The sequence below is a fragment of the Canis aureus genome, chromosome 13 (genome assembly GCF_053574225.1).
Source record: "Canis aureus isolate CA01 chromosome 13, VMU_Caureus_v.1.0, whole genome shotgun sequence".
In the NCBI taxonomy this organism is placed as follows: Eukaryota; Metazoa; Chordata; class Mammalia; order Carnivora; family Canidae; genus Canis; species Canis aureus.
This window is the reverse complement of record NC_135623.1, coordinates 22,503,788-22,520,505: the sequence shown is the minus strand read 5'-3', so window position 1 is coordinate 22,520,505 and position 16,718 is coordinate 22,503,788. Positions and strand designations below refer to the sequence as shown.

The 16,718-nt window shown below is 40.7% G+C and overlaps 1 pseudogene; it reads right to left on the bottom strand.

The window, feature by feature from the left end:
- Window positions 1-4,238: 4,238 nt before the first annotated feature.
- Window positions 4,239-5,915, bottom strand: LOC144282716 (large ribosomal subunit protein eL30 pseudogene; annotated as a pseudogene).
- Window positions 5,916-16,718: the final 10,803 nt, after the last annotated feature.

Here is a 16,718-nt window from a genome sequence, read left to right as displayed (position 1 = left end):
CCCTCTGCCTGTGTCTCTACCTCTCTCTCTCTCTTTCTGTTTCTTATGAATAAATAAATAAAATATTAAAAAAAATAAATATAGAGAGATTATTTAAATTTGGGGAGATGTGAGAGAGGGAGATTCAAAGGTGATTCAGGTTTCTGGAAGGAATAGATTTAATGGGAAAGTGATGAGTTTTCTTTTAAACACGCTGAGTTGGAGATACCTTGGAGATATTCATTTGAAGATGTCAGGTAAGCAGGTATATCAATCTGGAGCTGAAACAAGAATTCTGAACTCGGGTATGAATTTGAGGAGTATATGCATACTGATAATAATTAAACCCATGGGAAGAGCTACAATTACTTAAGGAAAGGGTATTGAATCAAAAGAGAAAAGCTCCCAGGACAGATTGCTGAAACACTCCGACATTTAAAGGTTTAGTAATACAGGAGGGAGAAGCCAGTAAAAATGTCTGTAAAAGGCTGCCAGACAAGAGAAACCAGGAGAGTATGGTGTCTTAGAAGACAAGGAAAGAGTGCATTCAAGGAGGGAGTTCAAGGTTAATTCTAAGAGTGAGTGAAATGATGGACCATGAACACTAAGCTAGATAAACAGAGAAGTAAAGACAGGAAGGGGGTAATAGAAAGGAAGTGAAATGATCAATAATCTTTTCAAACAAAGGGAAGGACAATTGCACTCAGACTGGTATAGTAAGTGAGCTGGAGGTATAGGTGATTGTGGTCAGAAAGTGGACTTTTAGAATTAGAGATTTTAGGGGAAGGGGGAAAAGAATTTAGTGATTTTAGGAATGAAGAAAGTAGAGGAGTTTTAGGAGATGATGACAAGGTCCAGGGAGTGACTGGGGCGGGGGGCGGTAGGTGGTCAAGTAACATTAGAGGAGGACATTGGAGATTAGGTGGGTCTTTCATGAGGACTCTGAACTCACTTAGGATGAGTTCACTTGTACTGGCGGTACAAGATAACACAGTAATGAGTGCCAATATCTTCTGTGAACAATGAGTACATGGGAGGCAGATAGATTACAGTCAGTGAGGGAGAGGATGGCAGGGGTTTTTACAAAAGGGTGGGGGAAGCAGTGGACTCCAAATAGCACTGGGGAGTATCCTAGTCTCCTGACACTAAATAGGTGTGAAAGTGTGAGCAGACCTCACTGGAGGGAGCAGCACAGAAGGTGCTGACCTAGAGAAGGCCAGGTTTACATAAGTATAGAAGTGGAAGGAGGGTAGCCCTGGTGGCCCAGCTGTTTAGCGCCACCTTCGGCCCAGGGCGTGATCCTGGAGACCTAGGATCGCGTCCCACATCAGGCTCCCTGCATGGAGCCTGCTTCTCCCTCTGCCTGTGTCTCTGCCTCACTCTCTCTCTCTCTCTCACTCTCTGTATCTGTTGTCTGTCTTTAAAAAAAATTTTTTTTTTGAAAAGTGGAAGGAACATTCAGGAAAATGATTGTTTAGAAGTTGGAATTCCAGAGGACAAATGGAAGGTTTGCATAGGGAGAGAGGATAGGGATTGTACTAGGCTTAAGGAAGTTCAGAGCATTTTAGGAATGACAGTTCCATAGAGGACAGGGGTAGAGAGCAGGTAATTATATTTGGGGCTTTGACCTATCAAAATAGGAATGAAGGGACACCTGGGTGGCTCAGCGGTTGAGCCCCTGCCTTTGGCTCAGGGCATATCCCATGGTCCCCAGATCAGGTCCCACATCGGACTCTCTGCATGGAGCCTGCTTCTCCCTCTGCCTGTGTCTCTGCCTTTCTGTGTCTCTTATGAATGAATAAATAAAATCTTTAAAACAACAACAAAATGGGAATGAAGCTTGCCAGATGTAGTCACAGCTGACTCTTGGAGAATAGTGGACATAAAGTCTTAATAAAAGTCAGCTGTAGTCTGTAAGATCCTACAAGTTTTTGTTTTCATGCACAAGTGTGATTAGTCACAGTAGATGCAACAGAGGACAGTAATGGGAGCTAAGAGGCTTGAAGTTCAAGTTTCTTTGAGGGAAGGAATGAACAGTGGTCCTAAGATTAAATTCTTAGGCGTAGCATCAACTGGTGCCCTCTTTAATCAGGGGTTGGAGGCCTTGGTACTTAGAGCTCGGGGTAGGGTATGAGAAAGAGGGACTTAGTAGTAGCCCAGGAACTGAGCCTAGAGCTACAGATGCAGGTCTAGTTTAGGGCTTCCACTGGTGGGGCCCCTGGGTGGCTCAGATGTTTGGCATCTGCCTTCAGCTCAGATCAGGATCTCCAGGTCCTGGGATGGAGCTCCATATCTGGCTCCCTGCTCAGCAGGGAGTCTGCCTCTCCCCCACGTTTGTTCCCTCTCTCTCTCTCTCAAGTGAATAAATAAAATCTTAAAAGAACTTCCACTGGAGAAAAATTTTTATTTTTACTCTCTCAATGCCAAATGAGAAATGATGCCAAAACTATTATCTCAAAGTATTTTCACTCGTTATTACAGGCTCAAATTTTAAATGATCTGGGCCATTTGCCCCAAGTTTCCTTTGTATTTTAGCAAAGCGTGTATTTGCTTAATTCGTAATTTACATAATCGTTGGTAAGTTAAATTTTCCAATGCAAGAGAAATCATGGTTTCAGGTTGGTATAACTATAGAATTCAGAAGTCTCAACGAAACTTAAAGTTGTCACATTTCAGGAGGGAAAGTATAAATCTTAGTTTTTAATTTGTTCTTTTCTTGCCAATGTCTTATAGAATCGATAGAAAATACATTAGCAGAACTAGGCCAGTGTCATATACAGTGCATCTCCCTCACGGCCCTCAGCTCCTTGGGATTTCTTGTTCACTAAACTTCTGGGGATGCTTTTGGTTTCTAACACTTGGTATCTATTATGGATATATTCTATTTTTTCGCCATGGAAGCTCTTTGTTTTTTACCCACATATAATCCCTTCTTAGATGCATATTTTTCTACATTTTAACAGCTCAGAAACTGATATACTTCTCATAATCCAAGCTGTCTTTGATTTGCTGAAATATAGTCCTTGGTATCCCTCCCCTCCCACAGCCTAACATAATTCCTGACACACAGGAAGCACTGAACAAATGTTTGTTTATTGATTGACTAATATGTAAATTAAGAAGAGGCCATACAAGTTGAATTATTTCTTAAATACCAATTTTAACTTGACCTCCAGCATTTATTCAGACTCTTAAGTTTCATAAGTCTTTATTCAATAAAATGTTAGGTTGTTACAAAAATAGAGGAAAGGAATAAAGAAAGTGTAATAATTCATCTGCCTTTATAATTATTTAAAATGGATTTAATATTTACAAGGCATTCCTTAACAGCACGTACCTTACTTTTGTGTAGAATTTTTCACCAAAACAACAAACCATGCTATATATAAGAAATATATAGATAGATAGATATAGATATAGATATATGGCTATTAGAATAACAGAGGGATGCTTGACGCCTCAGTCCATAGAGCATGATCTTGGGATCATGAGTTCAAGCCCCACATTGGATGTAGGGATTACTATTTTTATTTTATTTTATTTTCTTAAAGATTTTATTTATTTATTCATGAAAGACACACAGAGAGAGGCAGAGACACAGGCAGAGGGAGAAGCAGGCTCTATGCAGGGAGCCTGACGTGGGACTCGATCCTGGGATTCCAAGGATCACGCCCTGGGCCAAAGGCAGATGCTCAACGGCTGAGCCACTCAGGTATCCCAGGATTACTTTTAAAAAAAAAAAGGGATCCCTGGGCGGCTCAGCGGGTTGGCGCCTGCCTTCGGCCCAGGGCGTGATCCTGGAGTCCTGGGATCGAATCCCACGTCGGGCTCCCTGCATGGAGCCTGTTTCTCCCTCTGCCTATGTCTCTGCCTCTTTCTGTGTCTCTCATGAATAAACAAATAAAATCTTAAAAAAAAAAAAACACTCACTTTATGGGATATGTGGCTGGCTCAGTCAGGGTAGCATGCAACTCTTAATCTTGGGGTTGTAATTTCGAGCCCCACATTAGGTGTAGGGATTACTTAAATAAATAAACTTTAAAAAATGAATAATAGGGAAAGTATATGATTTACCTAAGTTCCACAACTAGTCAGGCTTGGTTTCTTGGTTTATAGTACTTGTTCTTTACATTGAGCTGGGTTGTCCCATGGAAAGACACATGCACCAAAATCATTCTTAAATGCAGCGCATTTGTACAAAGTGCTTCTTAAAACTGATTGCTTTAAAGTGAAATTCTAACTGCATATGTGCTGTTGCATTAATCTCTTTCTAGTCTTCAGAAGAAGGGGAAAAGGGGAAAGGGAAAAGATGCAGCACAGCTGAAGTATAATTGCTTTTAGGCATCGTTCAATGAGGGAGGCAGTAAAAAGTGAAACTCCTATTATTACTTAGTAAAGAGCACCTTATTTAGCTCTTGGGAAAGATTGAAGGACATTTGCTGCTAAAATGCAATTTTCATTCACTTTGAAGGAATCATCACAAGTATCAACTAACTTAGAATCCTTAAGTCATCCTCATGAAATGTTTATATTCCTTTGTCTTACCTTTTCTGCCCACGCCGCTGTGGTGTCACTCTCCACTGCTTAGCTTTAATTCGACTTTCGGAGTAATCTTTGCCTCTACATATACATTTCCAGGCTCTCCTTAGGTTATTCCCTTTCTTGCTTTTGCTTTCATTGCAATGATATCTTCTCTGACATCCATTTTAGCAAGATTAAATTCCTTTTGCCCCTGAATATTTGGTTTTTCCCTACCTACAAGCTGGTTTTGAAGTCAGGTGTGTTCCAGGGTAGAAGTGTCTATTTTCCATTTCACTGAAGTTATTTCCTGGAGGGACACTTGGGTGGCTCAGGTTAAGCTGCTGCCTTTGGCTCAGGTCATGATCCCAGAGTCCTGGGATTCAGCCTCGCATCAGGCTCCCTTCTCAGCGGGGAGTCTGCTTCTCCCTCTGCCCCTCACCCTGCTCATGCTCTCTCTCTTTCTCTCTCTCTCCATCTCTCTGTCAAATAAATAAAGTCTTTTTTTAAAAAGTTACTTCCTGGAATTACTTGTCTCTTGGGGAAAGAAGGATGGTTTTCAATGAAGCTACTTCAGAAAATAGTGAGCAGTAATTTTGCAAGTTATAGTGAAGGATCTTGGTAGCAGTGGTTACCCTCCTTTATGGGGAAGTTACCATATCAATGCTTTATTTTTCCCTTCCCACTCAAGATGCTTACAAGTTATTGGAGAAGGGACTTCTTGTGACTTCCAGATATTTCCCCCTTTGACTTCTTTTTTCAATTATTTGTTTATATTTAGTTAGTTTTGCTCTCTAGCTAGGTTTTACTTTTTTTTTTTTTTTTTCCAAAAAAGCTCTGGGGCAGCCGGGGTGGCTCAGCGGCTTAGCGCCGCCTTCAGTCCCTGGTGTGATCCTGGAGACCCGGGATCCAATCCCATGTCAGGCTCCCTGCAGGGAGCCTGCTTCTCTCTCTGCCTGTGTCTCTGCCTCTCTCTCTCTCTCCTCTCTGTGTATTCTCATGAATAAATAAATAAAATCTTTAAAAACAAACAAACAAACAAACAAGCTCTGGCCAATTTTATTAGAGAGAGATTTTTCATGTTTTGCTTTTCACCAGTCTGTTCTGACATGCTTCTAATGATATCAGAATCACCTGGATTAATGATAACCAGTGTGCATACTCCACAGTATTTCCCACATTCTAAACCCAATTCAATAGTCTTGCCACTGTACTGATGATGGACACCAGGTTTGGCCAACATGGCTTAATACTCTATTTCAGATTTCCTCAAAGCTGGGCAGTTGTTGGCAAGGATGATCAGTGTTGCTTTTGCCATCTCTGATTATTTTCAGATTCTGCTTGTACCCCAACACATACTTTCCACTTTTCGTGATGAGTTGGAGCCCAGAGTAGAAAGATTCCAGTGGCCTTTTCATCTTCTATGCATCCACTGTATTTCCTGCCTTAGGTTTTGAGCAGGCCCCAACCAAGAGCAGCTGCTAAGATGGCTATGAGTGAGGAAAAGTCACTGTATTTTACTTATTAAGCTATATTTTAGCTAATTTTCTGAGTGGGTGTTTAATCTAAGCTTTGATTATTTTATCTATAAAATATGGATGGAAATGCCTACCTATCAGGGTTTTTGTGACATTGCCCATCCAGAAATGGTAGCTAGTTCATTTCATAGCTCTTTATAAAATGTCATTCAATTCAGTACATTCCTTCACTATCTACAACTCGAAATCACTATAATTTCTTGCTCTGCTCTTGTCCTAAATGTTCTTGCCCTTAACTCACTTAACTTTTCCAAATTCACATGGTCTTCTGGTTGGCTGGTCATATAGTTTATTGGGCACTTTTTTTTTTTTTTTTTTTTTTAAAGTAAGCTGTATGGCCAACATGGGGCTTGATTCAAGACCCTGAGGTCAAGAGTTGCATGCTTTACCAACTGAGCCAACTGGGTACGCCTAATTTATTTGGACACTTTTAAGCATACAAGGCGGCAGCACCATCAATTATTATGTTAGGATAATAGGTGTAAACTGGGATTGTCCTAGGCAAATTAGAATGTATCCCATCCGTTAGCCTTCTCTGGCTCCAGCAGACTGCTTCCAACCTCGGGAATTATCTTCATGTTGCCATTTCAGGACTCCATGGCTTTACTGACTTTTTTTTTTTTTTTTTTTGTGGTGAAAAATTTATATTTATATTGATAGCCAGCTGGACTCAGTTTAGATGACCCCAGTTTTGTTGGCAACATCCAAAGCATCATAGTCAGGAGCCAGTCAAACATATGCTTTCTTCCCTCCATCAGGCCTGATCAAGGTGTTGACCTTGGCCACATCAGTGTCATAGAGCTTCTTCACAGCCTGTTTGATCTGGTGCTTATTTGGCCTTGACATCCACAATGAACGCAAGTGTGTTGTTGTCTTCTATTTTCTTCATGGCTGACTCAGTAGTCAGGGGGAACTTGATGATGGCATAGTGATCAAGCTTGTTACTCCTGGGGGTGCTCTTTCGAGGATATTTGGGCTGCCTTTGGAGACACAGGGTCTTGGGTCGTTGGAATGTAGGTGACGTATGGATCTTCTTTTTTTTTTTTTTTTTTTTTGTGACTGTGCATGCCTTTCAGCACCACTTTCTTAGCTTTCAAAGTCTTTGCTTTGGCTTCAGCTTTGGGAGGGGCAGGGGCTTCCTTCTTCGCCTTTGGCGCCATCTTTGTGAAAGGGCTTTAATGACTTTTTGTATAAACTCTCCCCTCTGTCACTACACTATCAATACCTATGCTCAGAACTGCATATATTTACTTTCTAAACCACCTTCCTTTACCAACTTTTCCGTTTGTGTTAAAGGCTAGCCCACCCTTCAGAGTTTATCTTTGACTTTCTATATTCCTTCAGATCTCATATCCAGCCAGTTGGCAAAGTCTCTGTTAGTTCAATTCTATAAGCATAGATTGAGCATTCATTTTGTTCCAGACACCAAGTGAAGTGCTAGGGGCACAAAGAGAAATAAGATACAGATAGTATCTTTGGTATAGTGGTATATATATATATATATATATATATATATATATATATAATATTTTATTTATTCATGAGAGAGAGAGAGAGAGAGGCAGAGACACAGGCAAAGGGAGAAGCAGGCTCCATGCAGGGAGCCCGATGTGGGACTCGATCCCAGGTCTCCAGGATCATGCCCTGAGCCAAAGGCAGGCGCTAAACCGCTGAGCCACCCAGGGATCCCCTGTATAGTGGTTATATTAATATGAAAGTTACCAATTCTGCTTGAATGAGTCAAGGACGACTTGGCAGAAATAAAGGTGAAGCGGACCTATCACTGTATGAATGAATTAATATATATTTTATTGCCTAAATTTGTCAGATACTATACTATGCACTAATAATACATTGATAGGCATGGCAGGTATAGCCCCTGGAACTTATAGACAATTAGTTAAGGTAGACAATATAAAAGTGAGGAGTGTTACAAAGGATGAGAATGGGGCATAATGTGAATGTATAGAAGAAGAACTAGCCAATTTTGCTTTCAATTCAGCTGAAACCTGAAAAGACAAATACGAGTAGTTAGGTGAGGGGTAGAGATTGCTAGGGGAGTGGAGGAGAAATAGGTGTGAAAGAGGAGAGAGTATGATGCATTGAAGCACTGATGGGAAACTAGCATGTCAGCCGAGGAGAGAAAAGTGGGAGAAAAGAACATAGAATGAAGGTAGAAACACAGATAGGGGTCAGAACATATAAGACCTTGTAGACCGTATTAAGGATTTTGGACTTTATCCCCAGTTCAATGGACAGCTTTAATATAGGCATTGACAATGATATAAACAGATTTGCCCTTTTTAAAAGAAGACTGTTGCAGTAGCTTAGATAAGAAATGATGGTGGTAAAAATGGAGAAAAGATGGTTTTCAGAATATCTAGAAAGTATGATGACAAAATTAGTCATTGATTTGTAATGAATGATGAAGAAGGAATGGTCGGAGATGACTCTTAAAGCAGCTGGTATTATCATTTACTGAGCTGAGAAACACCAGAGAAGAACCAGGTTTGGGAATGAAGACGATGAGTCCAGGTTTGGATATGCTGAGTTTGAGGTGCCAGTGGAAAATTCAGGTAGAGGGCTTATGGAGGCAGTTGGATATGTGGATCTGGAGCTAGAGATTTGAGAGTTGCAGATATGCCATTGGTAATAAAGCCATGGGAGTGAATGCATTTTCCTTAGGAAAAAGCCAGAGTAGGAAGAGATGTGTGCATTAGAAAAGAACGTGAAAAACATTTAATGGTCTCACAAAGGGAGAGCTGTCAAAGATGGGTAAAAAGGAACATCTAGAGAAGAGAGAAGAAAATCAGAAATGTGTGATATCACAGAAGTTAAAGGAAGAAAGAATTTCAAACAGGTAATTGGTCAAAGCAAAATGAGAAATAAAATTTGATGATCTTACTGAGGCAGTTTTTGAGGATTGGCAGGCACAAATTCCAGTTTTGATGGGGTTGAGGAGTAAGGGGTGGTTAATAAAATCAAGGCAGAGTCTGTTGGCCACACTTTCTACAACTTTAGAAAGGAGAGAAGGGAGAGAGAACATAAGGAAGATGTGGATGAAAGACTAAAGAGCATTTATCTTTTTTTTCTTTTAATGAGGGATACTTGAGTATGTTTAAATATTGACTAGAAAGGAACCACTAAAGAGGAAGAGGTTGGAAACAGGAAAGAGACAATACTAAGGCAAAGACCTCCTATGAAAGCGAGGGCTCCAAAGCACAGGTGGAGGGGCCAGCCTTTAATTTAATTTAATTTTTAAAGATTTTATTTATTTATTCATGAGAAACAGAGAGAGAGACAGAGACAGAGACAGAGACAGAGGGAGCAGGCTCCATGCAGGGAGCCCAATGTGAGACCTGATCCTAGGACTCCAGGGATCACGCCCTGAGCCAAAGGCAGACCTGAGCTAAAGGCAGATGCTCAAGCGCTGAGCCCCCCAGGAATCCCAAGCCCCTCCTCCTTTTAAAGGCTGGCCCCCTGGGTGGCTCAGCAGTTGAGCGTCTGCCTTTGGCTCAGGGCATGATCCCTGGGTCCTGGGATCGAGTCCGAGGATCGAGTCCTGCATCAGGCTCCCTGTCTATGTCTCTGTCTCTCTGTGTCTCTCATTAGTAAATAAATAAAATCTGTAAAAATAAATAAATAAATAAATAAATAAATAAATAAATAAATAAGTAAATAAAGGAGGAGAGGCTCTTCTTCCCTCCTTGTGACAGAAGAGAACACAGAAAGGGAATTATAGGTGCAGGTAGGAGGTGGGAAGTGAAGTAGCTTCCCCTTGATGGCCTTTCATCTTTCAAAAATAGGTACTCAATAAATATTGATTAAATCAATGGATGAATAAATGCAAGTAACACAAATCTGAAATCCACATCATTTCTTATTTTCCTCTAGAAGCATTCTGTTGTCTAGAAAAGCATGGAGATGATAGTGGAGGTGAGCAGGATTCAGAATATTTTTCAGGAAGAGTATTCTTTAGGAAGAATGCTTCTTGGGAAAGGATGTTTCAAAATCAAACAATATGTATACTAAAGTCATGCTCCAAATGGAAATCAGCAGGGAAAATGCTGCTCTGTTGGATAAAGTAAAAGCAAAAAAGCTGACTATCTGTTCTATGGCCTGCTTTGTTCTATACTTTTAATTTAAAAAATTCTTTTTCAATCTCTTGAAGTTTCAGACCACAAACTCTGACCTGGGGGGAGAGCATGGAATAGTCACCCTACTGAGCACTTATTTGCTGAGAACTATGGAGAGTAACTCTCATTTTATCTTCATACGGACTTTATGAAGCAGGCGTAATTAATACTGTCTCCGTTTTAAGATGGTGGAAACTGAGCTTCAGAGAGGATAAATGTGACAAGGCCACTCAACCGATTAGTGGTAGAGACAGGATTCAAACCCAGATCTGCCTTCATTTTTCTTAATTGTGGTGCTGTGGGTCCATCTCAGATTTTAACTCTTATCACTGCAGACTTATCACTCTTCATGGTACAGTCATCAGTAAAATGTTCCCTGGCATGCCATGGGCTTTATTCTCTTGTGATATTTCCTGCTCTTCAAGATACAAATTCTATCTCCATTAGTGCCCTACTTAAATCCTACTTTCTCAGAACACCTGGATGGCTCAGTGGTTGAGCACCTGCCTTCAGCTCAGGTCATGATCCTGGAGTCCTAGGATCGGGTCCCACATTGGGCTCCCTGCATGGAGCTGCTTTTCCCTCTGCCTATGTCTCTGCCTCTCTCTGTGTGTCTCTCATGAATAAATAAATAATATTTTTCAAAAAATCCTACTTTCTCACTAAACACTTCAGGACACCTCAAATCCTAATGGTCTCTCTGTCTTTGAAATCCTACAACAGTTTGTGCTTCTCACTTGGTGAAATTTTTCTGCATTGTAATTGAGAATGTTCACTTTTCTTTTGAGCTTTTCATAGGATTTTCTTATGATAATGACTTAACAGCACAATTCCACAAGCTTCTTAGGGGATAGGAGGTACATCCTATGCCTTTTTATTTTGTCTTTCTTTCTTTCTTTCTGAACATCTTTAAAACTTATTCTTAATGCCTTGTCCATGGTTTGTAGTCAATATTTATTGCTAAAGATTGTGGGGCCAGGGCAGCCCGGGTGGCTCAGCAGTTTGGCACCTCCTTCAGCCTGGGGTATGATCCTGGAGACCCAGGATCAAGTCCCGTCGGGCTCCCTACATGGAGCCTGCTTCTCCCTCTGCCTGTGTCTCTGCTTATCTCTCTCTCTCTCTGTGTCTCTCATGAATAAATAAATAAAATCTTAAAAAATAAATAAATAAAAACAAAGATTGCTGGGCCAATCTCACCATGGATATCGGTTGATTGTTTCTGAGAACTGTCTGCAGCTACTTCAGAAAGTTTCTTGTTGATGTTAATTGGAGAAATGGAGGATTTAGGGCGCCTGGGTGGCTCAGTGGTTGAGCGTCTGCCTTTGGCTCAGGTTGTGATCCTGGGGTCCTGGGATCGAGTCCCACATCGGGCTCCCCTTGGGATGGGCTGCTTCTCCCTCTGCCTATGTCTCTGCCCCTCTCTCTGTGTCTGTCATGAATAAATAAATAAAATATTAAAAAAAAAAGAGAAATGGAAGATTTATTATTATTTCTGCAGTGGATTTTATTTTTCTTTTTTGGTTACAAAGCTGGGAATCTCAAAAAGAATATGGGTTTGTATGTGTATAAGGGCAGTGGGGGGTTCCTTTGAAAGGGACTGTAGAAAAGCAGACTTTTTATTTTGTAAAGGTTTTTCCAGCTTACAAGTTCTCATAAAAAAAAAAAAAAAAAAGCCCAAATTGGTTGAACTTGAAGTTTCCCTCCTCCTCCTTTCTCCTCCTTCAGAGCCTTTTTCTAAACCTACTTCCCTTAAAATGACTTTTATTGATTTTCACTCAATGAGAGTTATTCTTCAGAATGAGGATGGAGGGGTCAGAGAGAGAAATTTACCCTGTGTTACCTGTGGAATAGGTGTACCTCCGTATCTAGTCTTGTTTTATTTGTTCTGTTTCCTGTATCCAGAAACCTGCACACTAGGGATCATTAGGTCCTCTGTGTCTTGGTCGGAGCTTGAGTACAGTATACTAATAGATCAATTTATGTGTTCATTCATTCAGCAAACATTTATTGAGCAGGCATGTCCTAGGCATTGGAGATACTAAGATGAATAAGACGTAGTCACTGCCCTCAATGACCTCCAGATGTACATGAAGGCACCAACTTGGTGGGGGTTGGGGTCAGGGAAGGCTTTCTCAACAAGGTAACTGAATATTCTCCCTTAGGGAATCCTAAGAGACTAAAGAGGTCAGCCTTGTAAAATACATATAAACATCTAATCAAATTAGCCAATTAGAAAGACATTTATTAAGAAAGGACAGTCTTTTACCAGTATGTCCTATGTTTCTTTTTCAGTTTTTATCTTAATTTCTTTGTCGCCAGTCTTATCCCTCTCCAGCATACATTTAAAATTGCCCCCAAATCTATTGTTTCTAAACCTTGATCTGATGGTGTCATTCCTGACCTGAGAATTTTTAACGGCTCCTCATTCACTCATTTTGTATAGTCATCGATCACCTACTGTGATGTTAAGTGTTTGGGATGGGGTGGTAAGCAAACAGTCCTTCCCTTTAAGAAGCTTATAGTCTAGACCAGGAGACAAATAAGCAGATAGTTTCAGTATAGTTTAATACTAGCTTTGACAGAGGAAGCACACGATTCTGTGGGATTGTGTAGAGGAGCACCTTGTGCTGTCTTGGGAAGTCAAGTAGTGCTTCCTGAATCTTGTCCTTAGCTTTAAATCAATTCAATCTAACAGATACTAGTATCTATTGTGCAAAGTCCTATGCAAAACAACTGCTTCTAAACAGATCAAAGTCTAGTGGAAGTGCCTGAAAATTTAATCAATAATTCCAGCACAGCATGGTGAGTGGATAGATAAATACATAGCATGCTACAATAACACAGGTTGAGGAAAAGAGAGGACTGGTGGGTAGTGCAACTTCCTGGAAGAGACCAAGCCTAAGCAGAGTCTTGAAGTACGAATAGGAGTTGGCTAGATACAGCATAATCTGGATCCTTAACCAACAAACAAAATCCTTCACAATTCATTGATCTACCTTTCCAGTGTGCCCTTATATCTTCTATGCCTTTGTTTTTCAAACTAGAAACAAGAGCCCCTGGATTATTTAGTGTTATACATGCGATATGAGAAAGCACTGGATAAATGTGGTGCATCTTTCTGGAGCATCAGTTTTATCAGCTGATAAATCACTGAGAACATTGTTTTATATTCAAACATAATATATTTGTGGAGTTGAAGGCAAAATTTCCATTAATTTTTTTCAAGATAAAACCTGATACATAAATTTCAGGCTTGCCCTTAGACACTGGTATCCACCATCACCCCTTTCTTGTAGAAAAGTTTGAAATGCAATATATGAATACACCAAGAACTTTCATGTCTCTATGCCTTAGCATATACTGTTCCCTCATCACTTTTCTCCTCCCTAGGTAAACTGGATCCTTCAAAGCGCAACTTAAGTGTTTTCCCATATAGTGTTTTTTGGGGGGAGGAGAGAGAGAGAAAAAGAGAACATGCCAATGGGAGGAGCATAGGGGAAGGCAGAGGAAGAGGGAGAGAGAGAATCTCAAGCAGGCTCCACACCCAGCATGGAGTTCATTGTGGGGATCGATCTCATGATCCTGAGATCATGCATGACCGGAGCCAAAATCAAGAGTCTGACACTTAACCAACTGAGCCACCCAGGCCCCCGCATAATAATCGTTCTTAACACTGTTTAAATGTCATCCCATATAATGGTTATTTTTAAGATCTCATTTATTTATTTGAGAGAAAAAGAACACAAGAAGGGGGGGGCAGAGGAAGAGGGAGAAGCAGACTCCCCACTGAGCAGGGAGCCTGACATTGGGCTCAATCCCAGGACCCTAAGATCATGACCTGAGCTGAAGGCAGACACTTAACCAACTGAGCCACCTAAATGCCCCTAAAGTGGTTATTTTTTGAATACCCACTTCAACCCCTGCCTCCTTTCCTCATAGCTCCAGGCAGAGTGAGTACCTCCTGCCATCCTTTACTCAGAATCTCAGTCACAGCGCTGCTCACATTGTACAGCACTGCTCACCAGCTGCTTCCTCGGCTCTGCTCCTGGAATTGTAGGCTTCTCTAGGACAGGGATGGACTATTTTAAAATTTACCCTTTGTGTCCTTAGTGTCTGGCGCAATAAATGTCTATTGAAAGTAGTATTTATGGATCATTCCTTACTCTGCATCACCTCTACTCTTACATAAAGTAATATTTTCTTTACCTCTCATTTTCAGGGAATGATGTATTCTATGAACGTATGTTTTCCAGACAACTGAAATTTACTTCCTAAAGTATAAAAATCTGCTTTTGGTGCGAATTTATTTTTTTAAGCTTTTACATACTTGCTTGCTCTCATAAGTAAAATATACTAAGTATGGTGTGTTCCTTGATGGCTTATCCCTGAAAGCATTCGGGTTATGCTGGTTTGGAATTTGTGACATCCTCTAGGGGCCACTGATGGGATAGGACCTTTTGCCTCCACACTGAAGAACTCCATCCTCTTCTTTGAGTGTGCTCGCTTCTTGTATATTGGTCCCCACTTCTGGCTGTGAGTGTGTTTGTTCTAACCACATTGCCCTTTGCTCCTTTTATATGCTTTTTAATGGATATTAAAATGACAAAACTAATATATGTTCCCTGAAACACAAATGGAAGCATTTGAAGCAAAAAATCCCTTCTTCATTCCTGCTCCACCCCTCCCCATCCCATCCCCCCCCCCCTCCCCCAGCACTCACCCACATCCCCACTCCCCCTCCTTGGCATAACCGTTGTTGGCAGTTTAATGTATATCCCCACAGGCCATTTCTGTCGATATGTGTGCATACTTGGGTACATACAAATATCCAATCATATTATGCATGCCCTTATACAACTTGCTTCTCTTCCCACCTGACAATATACAATAGATATTCTTGCATGTCAGTACATCCAAGTCTATCTCCTTCTTTTTAATGGCTGCCCCCTTTTAATTTGACAATCTTAATCAGCTGTAAATGGGAAAGCCAAATAATCAAGCTTATTAGAATTGTACCTAAGAAAGAGTAAATCGGCTCTGAGTGAAGGCTTGAGGAATTCTCCTAGGAGTAAAATGTGTTAACTTTAGTGCAAGGACTTTGTAGTGTTTATTTTGGCTATTCTGGGACCCTTTTTTGCTTGTTTCCTGGTCCATTGTGTTTTGGATAGCTGAGGTTGCTGGACAATGACCTGTGAATTCGTGAGGCATTACATATTCAATTTTGCATTATATAACTTTGCTATGATTTTGTGGATTTAATTTTTTCATTATTTCATGTAATTCTTCAGTACTTGCATTACGTGCAAAGTATTGATATGGTAGCAGTTAAAAATGTTTGGCTTGATGATTGACATAGGGCTTCTTATCTGTATCATCTACCTGTGAGAATATCCACTGGATTTATGAAAACTTTAGAAGCTGATCTGAGGAAGTCCTTTACTACTAATGAATGTTAAAGTACTGATAGCATCTTGTTCCATAAATAATAAAATTCTATTTCAGATTTATATAGGGTCTCCCTTCTGCTTCATCTCCCATAGAAAGTGGCTAAATCCAGTTGTCCTTTTTTTTTTTTTTTTAAGTAGACTCCACACCCAATGTGGAGCCGGAGGAGGGGCTTGAACTCACTACTCTGAGATCAAGACCTGAGCTGAAATCAAGAGTCCGAGGCTTAATTGAGCCACCCAGGCACCTCTGTCTTTTAAAAGTTTTTTAATTTTTTTTTTTAAAGTAATCTCTACACCCAATGTGGGACTCAAACTTAAACCCTGAGATCAAGAGTCACATGTTTTACCAGCTGAGCCAGCCAGTGGCCCCTAAATCCTGTTAATTCACATTTTAGATCTGTAATGAGTCCCTTCTTCTCCATTTACTGTCTCAATACCTTGGTTCAGGCCCTACTAGATCCCAACTCACTTACCTGTAACAAACTTCTTAATTGGTCTTCCTGCCTCCTGTCTAACCTCCACCATGCTCACCCAGTAACTAGTACTTTTTTAAAGCAGAAATCTTACCATGTCACCCCCCTGAAAAACCCTCTAGGGATTTCTCATCAGCTATAGGATAAAGTCCACTTTTTTTGGTATACACAGCTTTTTTTTTTTAAGATTTATTTATTCATGAGAGACACAGAAAGAGAGACAGAGACATAGGCAGAGGGAGAAGTAGGCTCCCTGTAGGGAGCCCGATGTGGGACTCGATCCCAGGATCCTGGGATCACACCCTGAGCAGAAGGCAGAAGTTCAACCACTGAGCCACCCAGGTGCCCCTAGTATACATAGCTTTTTGTGATTTGCCCCCACTTGTCTTGATTATCTCTTGCTGCTCAATGACTCATACTTCAATTTCTAGGGAAATCAAGTGGCTTATAGCTCCTTAAGCACATCACAGAAGAGAATTCTCAACAGATGCTTGTTAAATAAATGGATAAAACACCCTATGTGGCTGGGTTGACCATTTAACCTGCTCAGCTCAGGATGGTCCCTGTTCACACTGGGCATAGCAGCATAATTAATAATGCTCCTTTTCACCCTCAGATTTGTCTCAC